This window comes from Talpa europaea (genome assembly GCF_964194135.1).
Source record: "Talpa europaea genome assembly, chromosome: 2".
In the NCBI taxonomy this organism is placed as follows: domain Eukaryota; kingdom Metazoa; phylum Chordata; class Mammalia; order Eulipotyphla; family Talpidae; genus Talpa; species Talpa europaea.
The window spans coordinates 131318010-131345052 of record NC_140068.1 but is presented as its reverse complement, the minus strand read 5'-3'; the positions used below and the strand labels follow the sequence as shown (position 1 = coordinate 131345052).

General features: G+C 51.5%; 1 pseudogene across 1 annotated transcript in view; it reads left to right on the top strand.

Annotated features, from left to right (window-relative positions):
* The window catches only part of LOC311188339 (class I histocompatibility antigen, Gogo-C*0101/C*0102 alpha chain-like), a 94037-nt pseudogene that overhangs the window by 12410 nt on the left and 54584 nt on the right, over positions 1–27043 (top strand). The window contains exons 2-3 of the transcript in view: positions 9931–10266; positions 10801–11076. The product of the transcript in view is annotated as a class I histocompatibility antigen, Gogo-C*0101/C*0102 alpha chain-like (transcript). The remainder of the gene's footprint in view (positions 1–9930; positions 10267–10800; positions 11077–27043) is intronic.

The window sequence follows — 27043 nt, the reverse complement described above, 5'->3', positions numbered from 1 at the left end:
GATCACAGCTGCAGCCACTGCAGCTCCAGTGAGCACAGCTCCAAGGAGAACCAGGTCAGCAATGATGCTTTTGAAGTTCTCAGAAGGGCTCCTGATTCCCTTGAGAAGAGGCCCTGTGCCCAAGTCCCCCTCCTTACCCCATCTCAAGATAAGGGGCTCCAGCAGCCCCTCATGCTGCACATAGTATGTGTCTCTCTGCTCCTCTCTAGAAGGCACCACCACAGCCAACCACTTCTGGAAGCTTCCATCACCTGCAGGCCTGGCGTCCACCCAATCCATGTCCTGCATCAGCTCTTCCCCATTTCTCTGCCAGTTCAGGCTGATGTCCACAGGGTAAAAGCCCAGGGCCCAGCACTTCGGGGTGACCTCATGCTCAGAGATGGGGTTGTGGGCCACATGTGCCCTTTGGGGGTCTGAGTGGGAAGAATCGGAAATTTTATGGTTTATATTTTCTCCATGGACACTGAAGCAGCTTCATGACGATCCTCAGAATGGACAGGACAATATGCTTGGAAGAAGGAAGCACAACCCCCAGAAACCAGCCTGGTCTGGGAGTCCGGGAGAGTAGGTGAGAGCCTGGGGTAGGATGCGGGTCTCTAAGCATTTTGTTGCTGACTTGGGTGGAGGGTAATGACACAGACAGGCAGGAGTGAGATCTCCAAAAATGCTCTCTGACTAAAAATCAAGATCTTGAGGGAGAAACTCATTGTTCCTAAGAAGACTGCCAGTGAAAAGGATCCTATGCAGGGTGATTTCAGGGGGTGTCTCCCCTCTTTCTCAGGAGAAACTGGATTCCTTAACTGTCCCTCAGAAAAAATAGGAGCCGCTGGACCAGTCTCTACTACAGTTTTGAAATGTGACAGACAGCTCCTTCTCTGACCAGAAGGGGGCGCTTTTCTGACCATGATTCCGTTTTCCCTGAGGGGTGTAAGCCTCAGGGAGATGAAAGACTCCTCAGCACCTCTTACTTCTGAGCTGCAGCACCTCCTTCCCCATCTGCAGGAGTCTTGGGAGTCACTCCACGCACCTGCCCTCCAGGTTGTTCATTTTGTGCTTTGCCCAAACTTCCTCCTCCACTATGGCAGGTGCCATAGCCTCTCAAAATCACTGTGGAATGGGATCTGTGACCTGCCCTGGGCAAATATTGTTCACCATCCTAGCTCTGATTGTAGTAGCTGCGCAGGTCCTCCAGGAGCCATGTAGGGCAGCTTTGAACCTCTGTGCCTATTGTCTTTGGTTCTGTATCATTGTCCAGATCCTCCTGTCCCATCTGCTCTACCCTGGGCTCCAGCACCTCCACACTGTGACCTGGAGAGTCGCTGTCAAACCGCCTGAACTGTGTGTGTCGTCCATGTAGCCCACGGCGATGTGCTGGGGCTCCTTGAGGCTGGGCTGGGAGGTCTTGGTGGTACAGGTCAGAAGCGTGGGAGGGTGAGAGGATTCACCAGGGACAGAGTAGGGAGCAGAACAGGCAGACGGACCGAAGACACTACGGAGGGGAGCAGTGGGCGAGACAGGAGAGGTCTGCTGTGCCATGTGGGCTTCTCCCTGGCCAGCGTAGAATTGAACCAGTGCTGCAGAGCCTGCAGACAGCTTTGCAGTGCGACGCTCAACCACTGTGCCACCGGAGGCCCTGGGAGATCTTGGTTTCGAAAAGCCTTAGATAGTGGGAGCCTGGAGGCAGGAAGGGGTGAAAGCCAGGCTGACCCATCTCCCTGGGTCCTGAGTCCCAGGAAGATGGGGCATGAGGGGAGAAAGTGTTCAGGGAAGGAGGAGCCTCCAGAGCTTGAAAAGGGGCATCAGGTGGAGAAGGAGTGGGACTCAGGGGGACAGAAGAGGGAGCTAGTGTGGGAGGGACAGAAAGGCACTAGGACTGAGAGGAACCGTGGGGGGACAGAGGGGCCTAAGTCAACAGCCTCCACCAGAGAAGCCTTTTCTCTCCCCATCCTGCACTCACCAGCCTGGGCCTGGGACACAGCCCTGGAGAGAAGCAGCAGGAGGAGGTTGGGGGCCCCATGACCAGCACTGCTGGGGTCTGGGGAGCTTCTGACTCTAGGCTGGTGGACAGAGACTTAACTGGGGGCCATGCTGATTGGCTTCTCTGGGAACCTCCAGGCACTGGGGACTGAGAACTGGGGGGGAGTCACAAGTGTCCAGGGTCCAGCACAGGTGGTGGAGACAGAAGGGAGGCTAAGGGGGCAGTGGGGTATCCCCAACAGTAACCTTCCTGCCCTGGACACAGCCCTGGGGCCTGGAACTATGGGAACCAGACTAGGGCCCTGAGGCTTTGCTCTGCCCCCTCCTCTCCTCACCCAGAGCTTTGTCACACTGTCTCCCCGATTCCAGGCCCAAGGACTGGGTCAGTGCTTCTCAGTCATTTTCCTTTCAGAATCTGCATAAAGTCTTACAGATACGTGAGGACGCCAAGTATACTTTTGTTTATGAGGTATTACTACCCCTATTTACCACCCTAGGAATAAAGCTGTGTTTAATCATGTAACTATTTCATTTAGAATAATATGTATAACCCAATGCATGTTAACAGAAAGTGTTCTTAACAGAAATAATATTTCTGAAAATAATCGGGGCAATGAGAAGAGTGGATCTTTTGCATTTTATATTTTTGCAATTGTCTTTCTTGTCTGTCTCATTAGAAGACCTTTGCATTTTCATATTTTCTTCTCCATTTGGTCTGTTGTTCTGGTTGAAGTCTATGAAAAAATACACACTGCCTTACTATAACTATGCAGACACTGCCTTACACAAATATGTTGAAGTAGTGATTTCAGACAATTTGAAATATTCCACTTTGATACTACATTAAAACTATACAGGTGGTGTTTTGGTATTTTCTCCAAGGTTAATTGCAAAGTGAAACCTGAAACAGTATCATTGAATATTTCTTATTCTGTTACATTTCCATAGTGCTCTTGTAGAAATAAATTCTGGCCTTTTATCCAGGCAGAGGAAGAACAATCGGTACTTCAGGAATGGTGAGGTCAGCAGCTTTATTATTCATGTATGAGGTCCCAGACCTGGGTAGCCCCATAAGGTTTGAGCACCGGTTTAAAGACCAAGGGCATTTGGTTTGTTTCCAAAGCTTAGCTATTGTAAACAGTGCTGCTATAAACATAGGGGTGCAGGTGCTCTTTGGAATTGATGTTTCGGTGTCCTTTGGGTAAATACCTAGGAGTGCAATTGCTGGATCCTATGGAAGCTCTATGTTTAGTAGGTCCAGAAATCTCCACACAGCTCTCCATAGTGGTTGGACCAGTTTGCACTCCCACCAGCAGTGCAGGAGAGTTCCTTTTTCTCTACATCCTCGCCAACATTTGTTGTTGCTAGTTTTTTTAGTATGTGCCATTCTCACTGGTGTAAGATGGTATCTCATGGTAGTTTTGATTTGCATTTCCCTGATGACAAGTGATGTTCAAAATTTTTTCATATGCCTGTTGGCCATTTGCATTTACTCTTCAGAGATCAAGAAGGTGTGGTACATATACACCATGGAATATTACTCAGCATTCAAAAAAGATAAACACATGCAATTTGCAGCAACATGGATGGAGCTGGAAGGGATCATGCTCAGCGAAATAAGCAAGAAAGAAAAAGAAAAATACCGGATGGTCTCACTCATAGCAGGAATCTAGAAAACTTAAATAAGGGACCAGGAAAAAGAATAACTATAAGAAAGTGAAAATCAAAATCAACAAGCAACTATGAACCAGAGACACTCTATGGGGGTTGGGGGGCGGGGAGGGGAGGGATTGGGGTCAAAATAAGGGGGTTCCAATTGTATGGGGAATATAAAAATAAAATTTATTTTAAAAAAATCAACAAAACAAAACAAAACAAAAAATAAAGACCAAGGGTTCCTTTTATACACAACTGTGTCCATATCTCTTACATTGATAGTGATGTGGTTTTTGTGGTCTGTGGGTTTAGAATGTGGGGTCCTTGGGGTCACTCTGGGAAAGGTTTCACCAGAGCTCCTATTTCAGCGACACATGGAGAATTCTCCAGGCGAGTTTCTCCACGGGACAGAGACACTAGTTATATTTAAAGGGAAGGTTTATTAGGGCAAGAGACAGAAGAGTAAGACACTTACATAGACACAGGTGGGCAGGAAGAGCTGCTCCGAAAGGGACAGGTTTGCTGAGAGAGGCCTGCGTGGTTGCAGGCGAGCGGCCTTGAGGAGAGCTGCCTCCACTGAGGGAAGTCAGTGAGGAGAAGCCTTGGCAGGTACAGGTCATGGCAGGCAGGGAGGCTGCTGCCCTGCGGAGAGAGGTATCTGTCACAGGTGGGCAGAGGGATATAGTCCTTTTCTGTTGGGAGGGGCCACTCCTTGTAAGCTTTAGGGTTAGTGGCTGATTTGGGATAACTTTGCAGAATCTGAAAAAGACCTGAAATTCCACAATGGGCTCAATCTCCATATCTTTACCTTTGGATGCACCCTGGGATACCTGCTTGGATGTTATGCTTTGTAATCTAGGCTTTGGCGCCAAAGGATCTTAGTTTTCACAACTGTGTAGTCTGTGTGGAAGGATCCTAGTTTCCACAACTGTGTTGATGGTTATGCTAATCTCTTCTACCCCCATCCTTGTGAGAGCCAGTGTAGGACCAGGATGGCCACAGAGCAGGTTATTTATGATTCGGCAGATGGGGTAAAGGAGAGTCCTGGAGCCCGCATTGGTTTTATTAGGCTTTTATTGAGCTTTACATGTAGTGTGGCAAACAGGTACAGGGTACGCAGGGGTGCCAGGGGGCCAGAAAGCCTGCAGGCCTCCTAGCCCCTGGGAAGTCTTCACTTTGGGCTTCTCTGGCTACTTTCTCCCCTTTTCTCTTCTGCTGCTCTCCTGCTTCTGCTTCTCTGGAGCCTATCTCAATACCCCTCCCACGGCCCACAGAAGTAAACCAGACAGCTTGCAACAATGTAACAACTGCAGGTGCCCCATCAGGCAAGGCAATCCTGATGGTGGAAGGGCAGAAAAGCCTGAAAACCATTTATCCTACAGCCAGGTTTCTGGTCTTGTGGTGCTTCCTTTCTTTAGTTTTTTTCATTCCTGTCCTCCATCAATAGCATCGTTTTCAGCAGTGCAGGGTCAGGACTGGATACAGTGCAGGTTTTCTGATCCCATGCAGACCGGGTAAAGGAGGAGTCAGAGTCCTCCATGGGTTTTTTGCAGGTCTTTTATTGGGGTTCACCAGGCATATGGCAGGCAGGGGTGTTGGGGGGGCGGGACGCTGGCAGGCCTCCCAGCCCCCAGCAAATCCTCACTCTATCTGGGCTCTCTGGTGATCTCGGCTTCTCTTTCGGTTTCGGCTTCAGCTTCTACTGCTGCTGCTGGCATCCCCGGGACACCGCCCTTAAAAGCACAGTCTTAGCTCAGCTGAATCCCATCTACCTATGCCCACACCCTATTCCAGGTGCCCGCCATCAGGCATGCATTCAGAACAAGGATCCATCATTTATCCTGATGGCGAAAGGGCAGAAAAGCTTGATATTTTCTTTACCCTACAAGCAGGCACAACCATTTGCTGCAAAGTCCCCAGACAAGGGGCGCCAGGCAAGGGGGGCAAGATGAGGTATTTGAGGATGCCCTTTAAGAGACAGGCCAGCTGGTTTACTGCCCAACATTGTAGATAAGAGTGCTCAGGCCCTGGCCATGCATCTTAGAAGGGAAAGAGCTGTGAGTAAGCAAACTTGTTAATTATGCCTGCATGGGAGTGTTCATTGTGTTACAGGGCAGGGAGAGGAGCACCCCAGGCCCCGCAAACCTGCCTGCTCTACATAGGTTCTGTCATCGGCCATATCAAGACAAGACATTTAAGACTGTAATGGAAAGGAAATTGAATACAATTAGTAAACTATATAGAAAAGACAAAGACTATAGTTTCTAAATCCAGCACCCAAAGTTACCCGTCCCCTCATGGGTAAAAGACCACCCGAATGGGATTGGCCCAGAGCGAGGCCCAAAAGCCTGCCACAAATCTAAAGCATCTTTTAGAGGGGACCCACAGAAAAGGATCAGAAATAACCAGACAACCAGACAAGTCTGGAGGGAAAAGAGCAAAATCAAAATCAAGATAAAAGCTAACATTGCTCTCCTCCCCATGGTTCTCTCAACCACGTCTGTTTCAGGACCAAAAGGCAAACGCAGTTTCTTCACATGTCTCTCTGTTCCATGTGCCTCCTCCATGTCTCCTTCTGGCTCCATCCTGCTTCATTTCTTCTTCTGTCTCCTCTCCAGGTTCTTCTCTTCTCTTTAGCTCCACCCTCCTTTGGGTGGGGCGAGGGAACATTTTCCTGGGCACCACTCCATTACAATTGCACCTAGACTGGAAATTCTGCTGGAATCTTTATATTCATTTGCTCAATAATATATTTTCTCATCACTCTCTTCCTTATTGGTTGGGTCTTGTGCTAATGTGTGATTTTTTTTTTTAAAGTAATATATTGTTCCACTAAGTTATAAAGTCAAGGTCCATGCAGGAGGCCAAATGCAAAAACCCACCAGGCAGCCCACCTGGGAACAGCCCACCAGGCTTCACTGACCCCCACCATGGGTCCGTGAAGTCCGCCCGGGGCGCAATAAATTTTCCCTTCCTTTGAGAAAGTTTAGCCTGGCTCTCCTTTTCTTTACCAGGCCAAACCTTTCATAAAGCTCTTCAGTATTCATTACACTGGAATCAAATTATTTATTTTTTTAAAAGATTTATTTATTTATGCATACAAGAGCTGGAGAACAGACCAGAGGTGTGGGGGGTGAGAGGATTCACCAGACACAGAGTGGGGAACAGAACAGGCAGATTGACCAAAGGACACTGCTGAGGGTAGCAGTGGGCTAGTCAGGAGAGGTCTGCTATGCCATGTGGGTTGCTCCCTGGCTGGCCTGGGAATCCAGAGCAGATTGAGGCTGCAGAGGCTTCTGATTACCTCATAGGTTGCGTCTTAACCCCTTGCGCCACCAGGGAGGTCCCTGGAATCAAATTATTTAAAAAAAATTTTTTCACTTTATTTTGCACCACAAATCCCAATAGTAAAAATAGTATTGGAAGTTGTCAAGTTAGTAAATGATGGAGAACAGACTGGAAAGGAGGTTCCCCAAGACCAGAAATCTGGCTCACACAAGGAGCAGGGGGTAGAAGGGATTAACACAGCCACTGACACAGATCTAGAAACCAAGATCCTTAGGCACCAAAGCCTAGATTACAAAACAGAAAATCCAAGCAGGTATCAGACTGCTGTCTAGAGCACAGGCCCAAGGGTAAAGATGTGGAGATTGAGCCCATGGTGGAATCTCTGGTCGCTTTCAGATTCTGCACAGTTATCCAAAATCAGCAACTAACCCAAAGGCTCACAAGGAGTGGCCCCTCCCCAACAGAAGACTGTATTAGTGCGGTCTCTGCACAGGCTGGGGTAGCACTCCCTCTGTCCACCTGTGACTATGCAGGTGCCTCTTTTCACCAAATCTCTCCTCCGCAGGGCAGCAGCCTCCTGCCTGCCCATGACCTGTATCATGCCTGCACTTCTCTTCATTGACTTCCCTCAGTGGAGGCAGCTCTCCTCAAGGCCGCCCACTTGCAACCATGCAGGCCTCTCTCAGCAAACCTGTCCCTTTCTGGGCAGCTCTTCCTGCCCACCTGTGTCTATGCAAATATCCTTTACTCTTCTGTCCCTTTCCCTAATAAACCTTTCCCTAATAAACCTGAGCAGCCCCGATACAAAAATGGGTTGCCTGGCTGTGGGTTCTCACCTGCGCGCATAAAAGGGACTTATTTGTACTCCACTACAGGCACACACAAAAGGTTAATAAAAGGGAAAGGGACATGAGGAAATGTACAACACAGGGAGAAAATAGGGAAATACAGTCTTTAATGCGTCCTATCCTATTCGCCAACCTGGAAACACAAAGGCACTCTCAGAGCTGGCCAAGCGCTGCCAGCTGGCGGAGAGCCAAAAAAAGAGCCCCCCCACCAAAGCCCTCCTGTCTGGTTTTATACCAAACCTGGCTGCTTAACCCCACCCTCAGGTCCCAGCCACCTTCCCTTGGGTGGTGATGGGATTTAGAGTTCCCAGTGTCTTTGGCTTTGGCCTGGGGTGGGGGTGGAGTCCACAAAGCCTGTATGGAATTAGCTTTAGGACATCCTTTTCCCCGTAAAAAACCTTCCCTTTAAATATAACTATTGTCTCTGTCTCCTGAAGAAACTTGCCTGGGGAACTCTCCACGTACGGCTGAAATGGGAGCCCTGGTGACATCTTTCCCAGAGTGACCCCAAGGATCCCTCACTCCAAACCCACTGACTCAAAAACTCCATCATTAGCATATCATAGGTTATTAGTATTCTTTTTAAAAAAGATTTATTTATTTATGCACACAAGAACTGGAGTACAGGCCAGAGGTGTGGCAGGTGAGTGGATTCACCAAAGACAGAGAGTGGGGAGCAGAACAGGCAGATCTACAGAAATCCACTGCTGAGGGGAGCAGCAGGTGAGGCAGGAGAGGTCTGCGGTGCCATGTGAGTTGCTCCCTGGCCAACTTGTGCTGCTGCAGCTACAGGTCACTTCACAGTGCTGATGCTTAACCCCTTGTGCCACCAGGGAGGCCCCAGGTTATTTATATTCTAAAGTAAAGAAGCAATAACATCTTTTAAAAAGGTTTTATTCTAGTAAAGTAAATATTTAAAGCTGTAACCCACGTAACAAAATTATACATGGGATCCGTAATAATTTGTGAGACTGAACAGAGTTTCTGAAAGAAAAATGTCTGAGAATTGCGGACCCAGTCCCTGGGCCTGGACTCAGGGACACGGTGTGGCAAAGGTCTCGGAGCAGGAGAGGAGGGGGCAGCAAAGTCCCAGGTCTCGGGGTGTGGCTGTCTGGGTCTCAGTCCCCAGCGCGGGGTGCAGGGCTGGAAGGTGACTGCTGGGGATTCGCCCTCTCCCCTCGGTTCCGCTTCTGGGCTCACAGCCTGGGCGGGTCCTCCTGCCTGGATACTGGTGAGTCACCCCAGGGCTCACTCCCCATTGCCTGGAGGTCTCCAGAGCAGCCAATCAGCAGCCCCGCGGCTCCCGTTCCAAAGCCCTCGCCCGCCCGCCGGGACTCCGTCTCCCCAGCCCGGGTGGAGGCGCGTCCTGGGGGATGGGGGGCGCAGCCCTCCTGCTCCTGCTCGCGGGGGCCGCGGCCCCGAGGGAGACCCGGGCGGGTGAGTGCGGGTCGGGAGGGGACAGGGCGCTCCCAGAGGCGGGAGCTCGGGCGTGATCGAGGGTGGGAAAGGCGCGACCTCGCCGCCGCCCTAGTTGTCCCCCCACCTCGGCCCCGCCCCGTCCTGGCCCCTTTCCGTCCCCCGAGACCCCAGCCTCCTCTGGCCCCCGAGTCCCGGCCATTTTCGTCCCGCAGCCGCTTTTCACTCTCACTCGTCTTTCACCCACTTTCTGTCTCGTGGGCGCCCCCTGGGACTCGAGCCCCCGAAGGGGAGAAGAACAGGCCGGGTCTCCCCTCCCGCCCCCAGGCCCCCACTCCCTGAGGACTTTCTACACCGCGATGACCCCGCCCGGCCTCGGGGAGCCCCGCTTCATGGCCGTGGGCTACGTGGACGACACACAGTTCGGGCGGTTCGACAGCGACTCCCAGGGCCAGAGTGCGGAGCCGCGGGCGCCCTGGGCGGGGCAGGTGGAGCAGGCGGAGCAGGAGGAGCGGGATGGGAGGACGCGGATCCTAAGGGACAGCGCACTGAGGTACTGAGAGCACCTGGACTCCCTGCGCGGCCTCTACAACCAGAGCGAGACCGGTGAGCTGGCGCAGGTCCCGGCCGGGTCAGCACCCCCATCCCCACGGACGGGGGTCGCCCAGGGTCTCCCCCTCCAGGCTTCTCTGCAACCTGCCCTGGAACAGCCCGCGGGACTGTCACCCCATTTCATTCTGTTTAGTTTATTCCCGGCGGGAGGGGGCGTGGGCAGGGAGATCCCAGGGTGACTGGGCAGGGACAGGCTCTCACACCTTCCAGAACATGTTTGGCTGCAATATGGGGCCCGACGGGCGCCTCCTCCGGGGGTATGATCAGTTCGCCTAAGACAGCGCTGATTACCTGGCCCTGAACTAGACCCTGCGCTCCTGGACCACTGCGGACACGGCCACTCAGATCACCCGGCGCGAGTGGGAGGCCCGGGGTGAGGCAGAGAAATTCAGGAACTATGCGGAGGGCAGGTGCTTGAGGTGGCTGCGCACATGCCTGGAGTCCGGGAAGGAGACTCTGCAGCGCACGGGTAAGAGGGGCCTGGAGGCCTCCCGGTCCCCCCCTGCCTGGAGTCACTGCGGAAAATGAGTCCTCTCTCTAGTCCCGAGAGGGGGGCTCCCCTGGGGTTCATGTTCTGCACTAGAGAGACTCCCAGAGACTCGGGCTTCTCCTGAAGGACAGTGAAGGGATCCAGTCTCTCCTGAGAAAGACAGACAGTCCCTGACATCACACGTCACCGGGTCCTTTTGACCAGGCGGCCTGTTTGAGAACCACGAGTTTCTCTCTCAGTCTTGTTTCTGGTCTGAGAACATTGTCAGTTATGTGATTCCTGCTTTTCTGTGTCATTCACCTTCCACCCAGGTCAGGAATAAAAAGTCTGTGTTCCACTCCCTCTGCTTCATCCTACCCTGGGCTTTCCTCCTCATTCCAGAACTTTCTTAGGAATAGGAGAATCGCACAGATTCCCCAGATTAGCCTGTTTTTTACAGTTTATGCTTCTTCCTGCCACACCAGGTGTCCATTGGAGGAAACACAAAATGACTTTTCTGATTTACCACCTCAGATCCCCCAAGGACATATGTGACTCACCACCCCACCTCTGAGGATGAGGTTACCCTGAGGTGCTGGGCCCTGGGTTTCTACCCAGTGGACATCACCCTGACCTGGCAGCGAGATGGGGAGGACCTGACCCAGGAGATGGAGCTGGTGGAGACCAGGCCTGGGGGAGATGGAACCTTCCAGAAGTGGGCGGCTGTGGTGGTGCCTTCTGGAGAGGAGCAGAGATACACGTGCCACGTGCAGCATGAGGGACTGCTGGAGCCCCAAGTCCTGAGATGGGGTAAGGAGGAGGATGTGGGCACTGAGGCTGTTCTCAGGGCCATCAGGAGCCCTTCTGGAGACCTTCAGAGAGTCAGGATAAGGTCTGGGGCTCAGGGTATGATCTTCCCTTCCCTTCCAGTGCCCCCTCCTCAGTCCTCCATCCCCACCGCGGGCATCATTGCTGGCCTGGTTCTCCTTGGAGCTGTGCTCACTGGAGCTGCGGTGGCTGCAGCTGTGATGTGGAGGAGGAAGCGCTCAGGTAGGGAAAGGAGTGAGGGATCTTGTCCACTGGGGCTTCCATGTCCCAGGCAGAACTTGCCCTGCCTGTTTATTGGGAAGTGCCATCCGCACACATGTGTTGCCCAGAGGGCATTTGCTCCAGTCCCCCCTCACCTCCTTTCTTCTTTTTCCCCAGTCCTGACCTGGGTCTTTAGTCCCAGTTCTGGAAACTTCCCTGTGGTGCAGGATTAGAAGATTCCTTTAGGCTTCTGACCTGACTGCTCCCTGGTCTCACATGATTTTTCTACCCACAGGGAGACAAGGAGGAAGCTACACTCAGGCTCTAGGTAAGTGTAGATCAGTGGTTTGACCCTGAGCCCCTGGGGACAGTGTAAATGGACTCCATGGGGGAGTCACCCTCATCTGTCCCTCCTGTGGTGTCATCTCTTACCAGGTTCTGTTTTGTTCTCAACCAGGCAACAATAGTGCCCAGGGCTCTGATGTGTCTCTCAGCCCCTAAAGCATCTTTTAAAATGAATGTGATGAGGGCCCTCCACGGTGGCACAGTGGGTTGAACGTAGTGCTGTGAAGCTGTCCGCAGCCTCCGCAGTGCAGGTTCGATTCCCGGTCAGCCAGGAAGACTCCCACTTGGCAGGGCAGACATCTCCTCTCTCGCCCGCTGCTTCCCTCAGCAGTGCTTTCAGTCCGTCTGTCTGTTCTGCTCCCCACTCTGGTGAATCCTGATTCACCAGATCTGGTGAATCAGGTCTCTGGTGAACCCTTTCACTCTCCCGCGACTTGGGCCTGTACCCCAGCTCTTATATAAATAAAACAATTTTAAAAAATGAATGTAATGAGGCTTCTGTTGTTCACACCCTGGACAGCACCTGGTATTGTGCAGAGTTTGCATTTTCAGTCTCTCCTAGGTGTGATGGTGTCACTGTTCTTAACTGTGATAGTGAGCATTTGTTCATATTTTCACTTTTCTATGAATACAGTTGCCGTTTGTATAGAAGTTTTGTACATTTTTGCAGATGAGGTGCCATTCATTTATTACACTATTTTTGTCCTTATTAAAATTGGGTTATTTCTTTCTGATCATTGAGTTTTCGGCATTATTTGTAGATACAGTCCTTTGTCAGATTCGTGATTTGCAAATGTTTCCCCCCAACTCTGTGACCTGAACTCCTTTACTGATGGGAAAACGAACACTATTGCCCAGACAGGAGCATGGAGATACATATATTTGGAAGAGAAAAGATAAATTGCTAGGTTTTGAGCAGATACTGGCTGATTGGGGTGTTGGGGGTGGAGGGGAATGACTTATGCGTATCCTTGAGTGTTATTTAAATGTCCTTGTATGAGCATGAAATATGCTTTCTAAAGTAAATTACACTTCATTCCTCAACTTATAAAACTCTTCACACATCATGACCAAATCACGTGTTAAGACCAGACTGACACGTGGGTTACAAGTAATGGACCTGCTCGTCATAGTTGCAAAGTCATGGTTTCCCTTTATCATGACCAAACTAGGTGTTAAGACCAGACTGACATGTGGGTTACAAGTAATAGACCTGCTCGTCATAGTTGCAAAGTCATGGTTTCCCTTGTGTCCGTTCTTGGGGTGTTGGACACATGTGTAATGTCCTGTGTCCATCATGAGAATATCATACAGAGTATTTTCACTGCCCATAGTGTCTTCTGTGCTCCAAGGAAGCAAAAGCAAAAAGAAACCAGTGGAATCACATCAGACTAAAAAGCTTCTACAGAGTGAAGGAAGCTATCGTTAAAATGAAAAGACAGTATCAAATTGGAGAAACTATTTGTACATCATCAATCCAACATGGATATAATATCCAAGATCTACAAAGAACTCCAAAACAAGAAAACACCTCAAAACAGAGGAGAGGAGCTAAATAGGTACTTTTCTAAAAAAGATACACATGTGGCCAATAGATATATGGATACAAGTTTATCATCATGTGCTGTCAGAAAAATGCCAATTCAAACCACAATGAAGGCCTCCCCTGGTGGCGCAGCGGGTGAGCACTGGGCTGCGAAGCTGCCAGCAGCCTCTGCAAGCCAGTTTGATCCGCGGCCGCAGGCGAGGGTCCCACATGGTGCAACAGACCTCACCTGCCCCTCCTGCTGCTCCCCTCAGCAGTGTATTTCTTCGACAGCCTGCCTGTTCTGTTCCCTGCTCTGCTTTGGTGAATTCTCTCACCCTCCTGCGCTTCTTACTGTACCCAGTGCTTGTATAAATAAATAAATAAATCTTTAAAAAATAAATAAAACCATAGTGAGTTCCCACCTCACATCTGTGAGAATGACCCATTGAAAGGTGTGGAGAAAAAGGAACTCTGGCACATGGTGGGTGGGAATGATGTCTTGTCCTGTCAGTGGGCAGAATGAGGGGTTCCCTGGACCCTCAAAACTGCACACTCTACATGGGATCTGCCATCAGCTGCATAAAGACAAAACACACTAAAGTGTAAGACCTTCAATAGAAAAGAACTTTAATACAATTACTATAAAATAGAGAATCAGTGTGCAATAGAGAGAGAAGAAGAGAAAGAATATAGTTAGTATAGTTCCCAAGTGAAGCACCCAAAGTTACCCGTCCCCTCATGGGTAAATGCCCAGCCAAACAGGCTGGGCCCAAAGCAGGCCCACTGGGGCCCGAACGCCTGCCACAAGGCTAAGGCACCTACTGGTAGAGACCCATGGGACAGGGGCAGGAGGGGCCAGGCAAGTCTGGAAGGAAAAGAACAAAATCTAAATCCATGACAAGATAACAGCGGTCATTGTCAGCCTCCCCATGAGTCTCTCACCCATGTTTTTAATCTCTTTCACATGTCTCTTTCCATGTCCCCAACTCCATGGCACAAGTCCAAGTGAGAAGCAAGGCGTGGTTTCTTCTTCACATGTCTCTCTGCTCCATGCACCTCCTCAGTCTCCTTTCCCCATCTTGCTCCATGTCTTCCTCCTCTTCCTTAGCTTCTCATCCCTGCTCAGCCTCACCTTTCCTTAGGCGGGGCGGTAACTTGGTACCTCTGTTTTCTATGGATAGCACATTGGTCCTGCCCCTATGGGGAAAAAAAAAATGAAGGTTCCTCAAAATAGACCTGTCATATGGTCAAGGATCCCATTCCATGGTATTTATCCAAAGAAGTTAAAACACTAATTCCAAGGAATATGCACCTCCTACAGTCACTGCGGCACTGTCTACCATAACCAAGCTATGGAGACAACCTAAGTGCCCAACGGCAGATGAGGGGATAAAGAACACAAGCTATACACACTATGGAATACTACTCAGCTGTGAAAAAGATGAAATATTGAATTTGCAACAACATGATAGATATGGATGGGATTATGCTAAGTGAAATAAATTTGAAGGAAAAAGTTATATACAGATGATTTCATTCATATTTGGAATATAAAGAAACAAAGTTGGGACAGATGAAACTAAACCAAAACATATTCTATATATATGACTGTAGAATTGAAGCTAAGGCTGGGGGTAAGAGTAGGAAACAAAGTAGGAAGAGGGCCCGATGGACTGTAGTGAAGACTATGGGTGCCCTTAGGGTGGGTGTGATGTGGTAACAAACATCTGAAGAGATGTGACCCTTGCCTCTGAACACATACAGTGTGTAAACCAATGCTAACCTCAACTGAATAATACAATGAGGGGGAAAAGAAAAGAAAAAGGTAAATTGTCTCCTCTATTGGTCACTGACCTCAGGACTTGGCCTTCGCCTCCTCACTGCCATGCAGGGTGAGGGGCTGGTTGCCCAGAAGGGCAGAGGCAGGAGGTGCAGGGACTCCTGGGGCTGCCCAGGCACTGCTGAGTAGAGACACTGCAGAGAGGGAGGCTCTGAGGGGACCAGAGACAGAGGGTCAGAGTACCCCAGTGCTGAGTGAGGGGCTGGTTCCCAAGGAGAGGGGAATGTGCGCGTGTGTGTGTGCGTGTGTGCGTGTGCGTGTGTGTGTGTGTAACAAGAATGACAGGGTACACAATATAAAATGATGGGAAGTCAATTAACATCAAGCCCCAGAATAAAGTAATTCAAATTTCACACAGTGTAAAGAGTGTCAGAACAACACCCCAATAAATACAGTTCCATGGAGCAGGAGCTTCTGAGTGGGACTGAAAAAGCATTGGACCTGCAGAAGAGAAGGAGGTTTATGGTTGGCTTGAGGTGTAAGGAGCTGGGCGGGACCCCTCCTCCTGTCCTGGCCCCTGCTAGGATGTGGTGGCATCTTCACCCCTGACAGCTCACTCATTACCCGAGTGTTAACATTATCAATGGTCCACTGCATTCCCAAGATGTCCTCCTGAAAGCATCCCCATTGCATAGTCCCAGCCTCTCTGCCTCAATCCCCACCCCCACTGCAATTCTCCAGGGTCTCACCTATAGGGGCGGAGATACACTTCAGAGCACAGGGACTGTGGCTGCCTGGGGGAGAACACAACAAAACTTGGTGAGAGATGAGACCACAGGAGAAACTGATGAGAGTGACTCCCCCATGGGCTCCATCTACACCATTCCCAGGGCTCAGGGATCCAAGCCTTGACCACACTTACTTGCAGCCTGAGTGTAGCTTCCTCCTTGTCCTCCTGTGGGAAGAAGCATCAGGTGAGACCAGGGAGTAGTCAGGTCAGAAGTCCTAAAGGAATCTTCTAATCCTGCAGAACAGGGAAGTTTCCAGAGCTGGGACTAAAGACCCAGGTCAGGACTGGGAAAAATGAGGAAAGGAGATGAAGGGGGACTGGACCAAATGCCCTCTGGGCAACACCCGTGTGTGTGGATGGTACTTCCCATTAACCAGGCAGGGCAAGTTCTCCCTGGGACATGAAAGCCCCCAGTGGACAAGATCCCCCACTCCCTTCCCTACCTGAGCACTTCTTCTACCCCCTCACACATGAAGCCACCTTGTGTCCAATGAGCACCTCTAAAGAAAACCGAGCTGGAAATGAGGACCACGGCAAGGATGGAGAACTGAGGAGGCGGCACTGGAAGGGAAGGGAAGGTCAGACCCTGAGCCTGAGGCCTTGGTCTGACTCTCTGAAGGTCTCCAGAAGGGCTTCTGATGGCCCCTGAGTCAGCCTCTGTGCCCACATTTCCCTCCTTATCCCATCTCAGGACTAGGGGTGCTATCAGCCCCTCATGCTGCACATGGCACGAGTATCTCTGCTCCTCTCCAGAAGGCACCTCCACAGCTGCCCACTTATGGAAGTTTCCAGTCCCCACTGCCCCCCCGCCTGGTGTTCACCAGCTCTGTGTCCTGGGTCAGGTCCTCCCCAACTCGCTGCCAGGTCAGGGTGATGTCATCAGGGTAGAAGCCCAAGGCCCAGCACCTCGGGGTGACCTCATGCTCAGAGATGGGGTGATGGGTCACATATGGCGATTGGGGGGCCTGAGTAGGAAGAAATGGAAATTTAATGCTTTTTGTTTCCTCCGTGGACACTGAAGCAGCCTCATGTGACCATCCTCCAGTGGAGAGAACAGTGTAGATGGAGGGAGGGGCACAAACCCCAGAAACCAGCCTGGTCTGGGAGTCCGGGATAGCAGGTGAGAGCCCAGGGTGGGATGCAGGTCTCTGAGCATTTTGTTGCTGACTTGGGTGGAGGGTGATGACACAGACAGGCAGGAGTGAGATCTCCAAAAATGCTCTCTCACCAAAAAACAACATCTCGAGAGAGAAACTCATTGCTCCTAAGATGGCGCCGGTCAAAAGGATCCAGTGAAGGGAGATTTCATGGGTGGTCTCCCCTCTTTCTCAGGAGGAACTGGATTCCTTAACTGTCCTTCAGAAAAAGTAGGAGCCTCCAGGCCAGTCTCCATCCCAGAGCTGGAAAACGTGGCCGACAGCTCCCTCTCTGGCCAGAAGGGGGCGCTTCCTCACCATGATTCCATTTCCCTGCGGGGTGCGGGCCTCAGGGAGATCAAAGGCCGCAGCCCTCTCACCTCAGAGCTGCGGCGCCTCCTTCCCCATCCTCAGGAGTCTGGGGGCCCCTCCACGCACCCGCCCCCAGGCTGCTCCCGTCCTGCTCTGCCCGACCTTCCCCCTCCCCCTCGCGCCGGGGAGCTGAGCCGCGGGCCCGCCGGGTCCAGGCGCGCAGGTCCCCGCCCAGGGCGCGTCCCCGGCGCCGTCGTGGGGAGCTGGTCGTGCCCGCGGGGGAGGCGCCGTCGGGCCCCGCGGCGCAGCCCAGAGTCCTGTGGATCGTGGGAGTCCCTGAGCCCGCCCTTCAGTCACCCCGTGGTCTCCCGCCCGCACCCGATCTCCCGCCCTGAATAATCCCAAACTTAAATGAAACCTAAAGGGTGAAAGTCCCGCGGGCTCTTCCCTGGTCAAGGGGCCTGGCAGGGGCCACGGCCTCGGGGGTCACGGGGCCCCGAGACTCGGGGCGGGGGGTGGGGCGGGAGCGGTGACCCGCCCCGGCCCGCGCTGCTCCCCGGCCCGGCTCTGGCTGCGGCGGCCGCGCGGGGCCTCCAGGAGCGCTTGGAGCCTCCGCGCCGAGTGTCTGCGGAGCCGCGTCTCCTCGCCCGACCCTCCCGCCCCGCCCGCCCGCCCAGGGGCCCGCGGCTCCGCGCTCTGGCCCGGGGAGTCGCTGTCGAACCCCGAACTGCGGGTCGTCCACGTAGCCCCCCGCGATGCACCGGGGCTCCCCGAGGCCGGGCGGGACATGACCATTTCTAACACCCTCAGAGAGGGGGAGCCTGGGGGCGGGGAGGGGTGAGAGCCAGGCGGACCCTCCTCCCTGGGCAGGTCCTGAGTCCCGGGGAGATGGGGCAGGGGAGAAAGTGTCCAGGAGGGAGGGAGCTCCAGAGACTGAACATGGGCAGCGGGTCCAGAAGGGGCAAGACTCAGGGGACAAAAGGAGGAGGCAGGGTGGGGGGACAGAAAGGGACCAGGACTGAGGGGGCCATGGGGGTGACAGAGGGGCCTAAGGCAGCAGCTTCCTCTGCAGAAGCCTTTTCCCTCCACCCTGCACTCACCAGCCCAGGGGTCTGTCTGGGCCAGAGCCCTGGAGAGAAGCAGCAGGAGGAGGGTTGGGGGCCCCATGACCAGCACTGCTGGGGTCTGGGGATCTTCTGACTCTAGGCTGGTGGGTGGAGACTTACCTGGGCAGGCAGTGATGCTGACTGGTTCTCTGGGAACCTCCAGGCTCTGGGACTGAGAACTGGGGAGGAGTCACAAGTGTCCAGGGCCCAGCACAGGTGGTGGAGACAGAAGGAAGGCTAAGGGGGCAGTGGGGTATCCCCAACAGTAACCTTCCTGCCCTAGACACAGCCCTGGGGCCTGGAATTATGAGAAGCAGACTGGGGACCTGGGGCTTTGCTCTGGCCCCTCCTCTCCTCACCCAAAGCTTCCTCACCCTGTCTCCATGACCCAAGCACTGGGTCTGAGATTCTCAGTCATTTTCCATTCCGGATCCGTGTCCACTCTGACAAATTAGGGAGGACGCCAAGTATAATCTTGTTTAGGAGGTATCGCTCCCCATACTTACCACACTGGGAATAAAGCTGAGTTTGATCATGTAGCTGTTTCATTTAGAATAATAGTAATAATCCAATACCTGTTAATAGATAATCAATAACCAATGCCTGTTAAATAACTTCTTTTAATCAGGGCAATGGGAAGAGTGGATCTTTCACGTGTTTTATGTTTGCAGTTGTCTTTCTTGTCTGTCTCATTGTTTTTTCTTGTCTGTCTCATTAGAAGACAGTAGGATTTTCATGTTTCCTTCTGCATTTAGCTGTGGTTCTGGTTGAAGTCTATGAAAAAATGTCTACAGCCTCACACAAATATGTTGAAGTAGTGTTTTCACATTATCATGAATATTCCACTTGGATACTAAATTAAATCTATACAGGTGGTATTTTCTCCCAGGTTATTTGCAAAGTGAAACCTGAAACAATATCATTAAATATTTCTTATTCAGTTACATTTCCATAGTTCTCTCTTGCATAAAACTAACTGCAGTTAGTTTTAATGTGTGATTTTTTTTAAGTAATATATTGTTTCACAAATTATAAAGCTCTTCAATGTTCATTACACTGGAATCAAATTATTTTAAAAAAAATTATTTTATTTTTCACCACAAATCCAAAAAGTAAAAGTAGTACTGGAAGTTGTGGTAGGACACAATTTTCCATGATTCTGTTTTCTTCTGAGCACTTATATTTGGTCAAGGTGAAGTTACTCTCAGTTAGCAATTGTCAGTTGATTTTCTCAAAGGAGCACACACTCATTTTCAGGACAATGTCTGCTCATTAACCAGATCAAATAGCCACAGATTTTATCATTCATTCCTTCATGTGAAGATGGTATTGACTACAAAAAAAGAAAAACAGTCTAATTCATCTCATGCAAATATTTTCCTTGGCACATGGTAGTTGGGGACGCAACAGGAGTGTTGTGTGTGCACTTGGGTGTCATCGCATCAGGTGCTGTAAAATGTGGATTTGAGGATGACAGAATAATGAAGATAATTTTTAATGCTTCAACCAAGACACTTTGAAAGACACTGCCTTTGAGTTGTGTTTCTGAGGTAAGAAGTTGTGAAGAATAACTGCAGTTAGTAATATAAGCTCCATTTTTAGTAAGTTTTACCTCAGCAGATGTCAAAATAGTGAAAAAGCCAATGGTGTCTTAGTGACGTTTAGAAAATAGTTTTGACCTTGTGGCTCCTGTGACAGGGTCTGGGTGACTTCAAGGATTCCACAACCACACTTTGAGAAATGCTTTTCTCAGTGAACCAGGGAGCATCTCCCAAGTGTTCTCTGCATTTGCCTCCTCTTCACTTCCCAGAGTCCCTCTCCCTGGCGGGCTCCTGCCTCCCCAAGCTGCCTCCCCTGCAGACACAATGGCAGCAGAGAGAGGACCCTGGAGACATGGAGCTTGCACTGTCGTGAAAGATGGACACTGAGTAAAGGTGACAAAGACACGTGTAAACCTGACCTGAGCCAAGGGCTGGAGCGTGTTTATTATGAAAGTAGAGCAGTAGGAGTGCTTCTATTATTTTAAATAATATCAAAAGATGTAAAAAAAAAAAACAAACAAAAAAAAAACCAGGGCCTCCGTGGGGGCATAAGGTTTAAATCTGAGTGCTATCACTTCTTAGACCTGAGTTTGATTCCTGACCGGGGAACAACCCACATGGGGCAGCAGACCTCTCCTGTCTCACTCACAACTCCCCTCAGCAGTAGACTTCAGTGGATCGGCCTATTCTGCTCCCTACTCTGTGTCTGGTGAATCCTCTCACTCTCTGCACCTCTGGCCTGTACCCCAGTTCTCGTATGCATAAATAAATTAAAAATGAATCCAAAAACAAAGAAACCAAAAATTACATGCAGCATCAAGTACAAGATCCATCTCAGACCCAGTAAATAGCAGAGGCTGGGGACCCAGTGGTGGAGTAAGTGAAACAGACAATGGGGCACTCAGTCAGCAGGAGTCAGGCTTTGTCGTCAAATAAGTTTGATGTCAAACTAGTGAGGGTCAGTCCACCATCCAGTGCTGCCAGGCCAGGAAGTCTAGGCTGGTCTGCAGCCCCAGCCAGTAGTCAGGCACCACCTGGGAGACTCAAGGTATAGCTTAATCTAGCCCTTTGTTTAATTTCCCTATATCCATATCTAAGTGATGTTTTTGTCTTTCTCCTTTGGGCTTATTTCCATTAGCTCCATCCATGTTGCCCCAGATGGCATGAGTTTATATTTCTTGATGAGTAATATTCTATTATCAATGTACAACCCCTTCCACAGCCTGGCTACTGTAAATAGTGCTGCAGTGATCAGGGGGTGCCAATTTCCTTTGAAGTAGTGTAAGGTCCTCTGCTGGTGTGCTGGCACCTGCCACCCTAAAGGAAGCTGGAGTCTCTGAGAGCACCTGCTTACTCTGCACAGGGGATTCCAGGAGGTTAGAAGTTCTGCAAATAGAACTTTTTTCTATTTATATAAGCACTGGGTAAAGTCAGAAGCACGGGAGGGTGAGAGAATTCACCAGAGCCAGAGCTGGGAGCAGAACAGTTAGAAGGACCAAAGTATATTGCTGAGGGAAGCAGCGGGTGGCAGGAGAGGTCCTTCAAGCCATGTGGGACCCTCACCAGCGGTCAGGGATCGAGCCGGCGAACCAGCGCTGCAGAGGCTGCGGGCAGCAGAGGCAGCAGCTTCCCAGCCCAGCACTCAACTGCTGCACCACCAGCAGAGGCCCCCAAGGTGGTTGTTTCCAGACTGAAGTCTCTTGCAATTGTGCACACGGTTGAGAACCACAGTGATGAGTCCCCTACTGGGCACTATCCTTCCATCGGCTCTAGCCTGTAGGCCCCTATCGTATGGGTACTGTAATGCTCCAGCCCTTGGTTTTGGCTTTGGGGCTTTTTGGCGGCTCTCTTGTCTTAGAGCCCGGGCAGGTGGGTGCCACTGCAGCCTATCCTGGCATCCCATCCTCATGCCCCATGAATACCCATTTCAGCTGGGATCCCAGCCGGTGTCAGACACACCAAGGGTTAAAAGCTCTTTATGAGTTGCTGGACAACACCAACAACAAACAGCTCTTTCAGACATGAGGCCCGGAGCCTTTGGTGCTCCTATCAGGTGATGTCAGACACCGACTGGAGGCCCCATCTCTGACAGAGGTCTTCATCCTCTCTTCCTCCCGCAGAGGTTGGCTCCTGGATGCTGCTTGTCTACTTTCAGCTTCTGGCCCTCCTTTCTTCGGAGGCCAGGAACAGAGTCTTCCCCTTCTTTCTTTGGAGGTTGGAACAGAGCCCCTCAGCTCCCTCTAACCCTGGCTTATATCACTCTTCAGGGTGTCCCAACATCAAGTCTGGTTGGACTATTTTTCTTTTTTTGTGCAGAAGACCTGGGGTATTGGCCAAAGGTGTAGAGTGAGGGAAACAGGCAGACTGACTGAAACACACTGCTGAGGGGAGCAGCTGGCAAGGCAGGAGAGGTCTGCTGCGCCCTGTGGGTCAGCTCCCGGCCAGGGATCAAACTCAGGCAGCAGTGGTGATGGTGCCTAGACTTAACCTCTAGGCCACCAGGGAGGCCCTGGACCATCTTCATCCTTGGCTGACTGGACCACCTGATTGGTCCTGCCCATAACCCAGGAAGCATGCAGAAAAGGGCAGCTCTGAGGAGCCACTGCTACAACAGACTTGTGGTGGAGCAGCAGAGTGGAGACCACCGCTGCTGCTGGCTCCCGCCACCAAGTCATCTCCCAGATCTGCGCCCACAGATGCGGGGGACAGGCACGGGCCCCTCTTCCTGAGGCAGGCACTGTAGGACTTTGCCACCTTCCCAGGCCCCTTCCTTCACCACAGCAGAACTGCTTTCTAGTGCTCTTTGAAGTGAAGGGTGCTGAGGCTCAGCCCTGTTCAGTGAAGCGCGACCCAGAGCCAAGTCTGGAACCAGGATGTCTCCACGTCTCCTCGTCTCTCCCCTACTGGCTCATGCCTCCAGCAGGGAGGTGACCTGCAGTCCCGAGGAACCCACCACTTCATGTCAGAGCCTAGGGCACAGGTGGTCACGGACCTGGCAGGACTGCAGGGTCCTCAGTGCCCCCCAGCCCTGAGTTGGAGCCATCTCTGTCCCGGCCTAAGGACCTCCCTCCCGGAGGCCTCCGAGCCCTTCCCAGCTAGTGCAGGCCTTACCAGCTCCTTCAGCTCTGCCAGCTTCTCTCGTAGCTGGCCGAGTTTCATGGCCAGCTCGCTCTTGGTGTGTTGCTCTGTTTGGAGGGAGCCGGTCATCTCCATACTCTGATGGGCCAGGACAGACAGAAGTAACAATGAGATGCCACCCAATACAGCTGGAGACCCAGAGCTCGGTGTCCCCTCCCACATCAGGACGAGGTCATCCCCCAGCCCAGGGCATCCCAGGCCCTTACCTTCTTGCCAAGCGCTCTCTGGGCTCCGAATCTGATCATCTCCTGTACCCACCCTCTGCCCGGGACTCCCACGTCACCCGCTCTCCACGGGGATGAACACTGCCCACCTCTACACATCAGTCTCAATGGCCACCCCCTCCAGCCTCCAGACCTTTCAGAGCCAACTGCTCCCTCAGTTGCCACATCCCACCTTGCTGCCTAGCAAAGTGTCTGCTGCCAAGGGCCCATGGGAGATGGGTAAGTGTCCAGTTGATTTTTAAAAGACAGTGGGGGAGGATGTCCCAGTCACTCATCTCTGGTGAACCTCACGCACTTGCAGTTCTGCTACAAAACTCACCTGAATCCTGGCACCTGTAACAAAAGCCCCTTTTCTCCTAAGCCTGCATTTCCTACTCCTAAGCTAAAATGAATTCATCACTTTGAAAAATCAACTGCAATGTGGACTGTTGGTCTTTGCGGGACATGCCCAGAGGGCAAGCCCCATGTTTGGGGCGGGGGTTTATTGAGGCTCTCCCAGTAGGACGGGCCCCTGAGCATTTACACTGGAGGCTTGGAAGGCCCAAATCTCACACCCCTGCTCTGGAAGCTCTTCCCAAATGACCTCTCACCCTTCACGGTGTATTGTATCTTCTCCAAGATGATAAAAATGTGCGGGAAGGAAAACAACTATCAACCAAGCAGGTGAAATAGCAGACGTGGACACACCGAGGGTTAATGATGGCAACATAAAATCAGCCAGAGGCCAAGTACCCCAAGCAGACAAGCCTCGGGCATGCATGCTGGGAGAGGCCAAGCCAGAGAGGGGGTCTCGGCACGGCCTCACCTTCCTCCTGTCCAATGGGGGGAGCGCTACCCCATTGGAGCGGTTAAGGTCGGACACAGCACCTGCAGAATGTCCTGCATCTACAGGAGGTGAAAAGAGAAAAACAAGGGCAAGGGGCGGAAGAGAAAAGTGGCTTAGAGAAGACAAGAAGGTCAGAGAAGGAAAGAGAGAGCAGAGCAGCTCTGGACGATGGATGCTGGAGACATGGGTGAGGGATCATACCATGGCCTGTGTCTTCTTTCCAAACGGCCACTCACCACCTGGCCCGAGGCAGAAAGCAACGTGAACCAAGAGATGATCAAAGCTACCAAATCAGTCTGGAAGACACTGATCTGGCCCAACAACTTCATCTTCCAGTTGAGGAAACTGAGGCCCGGGAAGGACGTGACTTTCCCTGGAATTACCCAGCAAGCAGGTGGCAAAGACAGACTCCCACCCCAGAGGTCACCTAATCCCAAGCACCTGGGGATCATCTGTGCCGCCCTAAAGGGAGAGGGTGTCCTCACTGACTGGCTTCCCCTTGAGGCTGGGGATGAGGGAAATTGCCAGAGCAAGAAATCCATAGCGACGCCTTGTACTGAAGGCTCACTGCGCACCAGGTCCCGCATGAAGGGATGAATGCACAGTCATCTCACGGATGCTGCCTAGATTTAAGTAGAGCTGTAGCAGCCTGACTCACAGGTGAACAAAGAGCTTAAACAGTGTCGACCCAAATCAGATCCCCAGCAGATCTACGGAGAGGCCGCACTCAGACCCAGGGTTCTTACCCACTTCTTTCATGCTCTTCACCTCTCACTGAGCTGCCCCTGGAGCACCCCCTGTCCCAGGAAGCCTGGCTGAGCAAGACTTACATCTTCAGATGACTTACAACCACTGGAAGTGGTTGTCTCTGGCCTACCGCCATGTTTCTTCTTTTTTTCTTAACTCCTACAGGAGACCCCAAGGTGTTTTTCCTTTGGTAGTCTCTCAGCTGTGGAGAGGAAAAAGAGAGTTGAGGCTCACGAGAACAGCAAGCCCCTGTACTCACACCCCACTTTACAAGTTAGATTTGCCATCTGACTTCATGCCACCAACATCTCCACCAGGTGCTGTGAGTAGTCCCCCCGTCCCATCCTCCCAATGACAGAAGAAATGGACTGATAACTTGGTTTAAAGAAAAAATGTTTAGGAATTTTCACTCAGTCTTCAGACTCGAACTTCCGGGATGCCATGACTCAGTAGCTGCCAGCAGGCAGCGCTGCTCAAGCTCCTGCACCAGTGGATGCTCATGGCAGGAGGCAGTGAGGGGACAGCCAGGGGCACAGCCAGGCCCATTTCAGAGCAATCTGTTACAATCTCACATATGTCTGCATACGTGCATTAACACAGAAGGCTTTTTTTTCTCAGGAGACTCAAGCAGAATTGATGCTTCAGTCGCCTGTTTATCCTGTGGTGAGCTGAGCAACCCATGTTGAGACGACTGGGGGAAGATTCCCAACTGGGAAGGTCAGTTTGCTGGGGTCTGATCCACAGAGGGTAAACAGATCACTCCAAAGAGCACTGATTGGGGGGCACTCTGGCCCCAGGGTCATAAGGAATTAGAATGTGAGATGGAGGAGTCAGACAAAAATTGGAAAGTCTCCGTGGAGAAGTAGAAACCCCGCAGAAAACGAAACTAAACAATTCTTCCCAGTGTCATCCAGAGCGCTTGTCAACGCTTCAAGTTTACTAGGGAAGTGTAGGCTTTGTAGGCGCTCAGTGTTTAAAGGTGGGGTACAGTACAGAGCAAGCGAGCCTGAACCCTCTCCCAGGGTCGGGTCTTGGGTCCCCTTCAAGTTGGTAATCTGCAGCCACAAGAGAAACCTGAAAGGGGGTTAGTCCTGGGGGCTGGGGCAACAAATCAAGCACCCAGCTCTTGATGTGACATAAGGATGGTTCCCAGGGATTGTGAGGGAACTACCTTCCACCCCTTGCCCCGCCATGCACATTCGCCGCTCCTCTTTGTCCTGGGCCAGCCCGTTAATGAACCCCTTCTCTCGGTGCTCCTCCCTCATCACTGCTCTCTGGTTCTGGCAGTGAGCCAAGGGGGTGGCTCAGGCCTGGTTATGAGGGTCTTCTGCAGGGATGCGAGAATATGTGTGGAGAAGGAGTTGGTTAAAGGTGGTAGGAGACATTTCCTGAATGTGAGCCTGTGTGAATTTCAGGAGGCAAGGAGCAAAAAGAAAAAAAAGGTGATCATTAGTATTGGCCCCAAGAGTGGGAGGAGCCATGACACTATAGGATTTTGAAACCATGTCAGTGGGGAATTGGAGCCCCCAATTTCCCTTTCCATGTCTTTGCGTAGTTTCATGAAGCTTCCACATTTTGTTCTACAATCTCTGATTCATTGATACAATAACAACATTCTTCCCTGAGGAACAGGCAGGTGCCCCCCTGTTAGCCCTTAACAGGTCCAGAGCCCGCCGGTTTTGGAGCATGGCCTGTGCCAGGGAGGGGAGCTGTCTTTGTGATGATGCTAAAGACACAGGGGTTTTTTCTAAGGAGGTATCTATCCTTTAACTGAAATGTTAGAAGTGCAGGAATGAAAGCCGACAAGGGCATCAGTTTGCTGGCAGGGGAGGCTGTGATTGGAGTCCCATAGGGGGACTGAGAGTTGGGGAGTCTGGCAAGCAGCGTCCGTTATCTTGGTCATAGTGGTATTGAGATGAATTGGAGCTGCCGCCAGTAGAGGCCTCTGAAGGGAAGCACAGAGGAAACAAGAAAGGTATCAGATCCAAAAGAGTTATGTAGGAATAGTATAGCGTTTTGTATTTTACGAATCCAGGTTGAGGGTGTCTCGGTCTTTTCTGATGATGTTAGCTGATTTTGTAGGACTTGCTCTGAATGGAGGATGTCCTGGGAGACTTGGACTGTGGCATTTTGTGTCGGGACATAGTCCCTTGAGATGGGAAAATGTTGCCACTGTGTAGGAATGCCAGCCCGTGTACCCTGTGGCTTGGACTCCCTGTACCCAGCGTAGGTCCCAAGGACCTGAAATAGTATAGTTAACTTGATTCGTATTGAA